This window comes from Nerophis ophidion, linkage group LG19 (genome assembly GCF_033978795.1).
Source record: "Nerophis ophidion isolate RoL-2023_Sa linkage group LG19, RoL_Noph_v1.0, whole genome shotgun sequence".
Classification (NCBI taxonomy): Eukaryota; Metazoa; Chordata; class Actinopteri; order Syngnathiformes; family Syngnathidae; genus Nerophis; species Nerophis ophidion.
The window spans coordinates 45847865-45849443 of NC_084629.1; positions in this window are offsets into that span (position 1 = coordinate 45847865).

A 1579-nucleotide genomic window follows, 5' to 3' on the forward strand; every position below is an offset into this window, starting at 1 on the left:
AAACGCTTAGAGTGGAATGAATATTCTTGATTGCTAAAACAAAGTAGATGTGGAAAATATCGATCAAAGAAGACATGATACTGCTTCAGGAAAATACCAAAAAAAAATAGAGAAAACCACCAAAATGGAGCGCAAGACAAGTAGTAAAACACAAATACCTGGAAAACAGCAAAAAAAGTCCAAATAAGTCAGGGTTTGATGACAGTGGGACAGTACACCTACTTTGAGACAAGAGCTATAGTGATGCATGCTTGCTTATGCTCTAGATCAGGGGTGCCCACACTTTTTCTGCAGGCGAGCTACTTTTCAATTGAACCAACTCGAGGGATCTACCTAATTTATATATACCATTTATATTTATTTATTTATGAAAGAGACATTTTTGTAAACAAGTAAATGTGTTTAATGATAATACAAGCATGTAACACATATAGATGCTTTCTTCACAAAGACAAGAATATAAGTTGGTGTATTACCTGATTCTGATGACTTGCATGATTGGAATCAGACAGTAATGATGATAACGCCCACATTTCAAATGGAGGAGAAAAAAGTTGTCCTTTCGTACAATACCACATGAAAGTGGTTGGTTTTTGGCATCTAATTCATCCAGCTTCCAAACACTTTACAGGAAAAACATTGGCGGCAAATTCCGTAGCTTGCTTGATTGACATTCACGGCACCCGAGGGTCTTGTGAGATGACGCTGGCTGCTGCCAGTTCATTATTATGAAAAAATGACAGAGAGGAAGGCGAGAAACACTTTTTATTTCAACAGACTTTGCGCCGTCCCTTCCGTCAAAACTCTAAAGGCCGACTGCACATTTCCTATCTTCACAATAAAAGCCCTGCTTCATGCTGCCTGCGCTAACAAAATAAGAGTCTCGGAAAGCTGGCGTGCACATCACTTGTGCACGCCAGCTTTCTGAGGGATCGCTTGTGCACGCCAGTTTTCCGAGACTCTGTATTTAGTTAGCGCAGGCAGCATGAAGCAGGCTTTTATTGTGAAGATAGGAAATGTGCAGTCGGCCTTTAGAGTTTTGACGGAAGGTACGGCGCGAGAGTCTGTTGAAATAAAAAGTGTTTCTCGTCTTCCTCTCGGTCATAATTTCATAATAATGATCTTGCAGCAGCCAGCGTCATCTCACAAGACCCTCCGGTACCGTGAATGTCATTTAAGTGACGTCTTGGTGAAGATTGATGATCACTCATTTTAGGTCTATTTTTTAAAAGCCTGGCTGGAGATCGACTGACACACCCCCCGCGGTCCACTGGTAGCTCGCGATCGACGTAATGGGCACCCCTGGTCTAAAGTCATACCCAACAATTGCATCAACAACTTTTTACCGTCAACTGAGTTCCGTTTTTTAATGATTTCTGCTGGTGGTGTGCCTCCGCATTTTTCCAACGCAAAAAATGTGCCTCCGGTAAAAAGAGGTTGAAAAACACTGTTGTACACAAACCAAGCCTGGGTAAGAGGCAGACATGACAAAAATAGCAATGTAATTTGTGGCGTGACACATCAATACCGAATTATATGAAAATAAATACGGTATTTTTCGGATTGTAAGTCGCAGTTT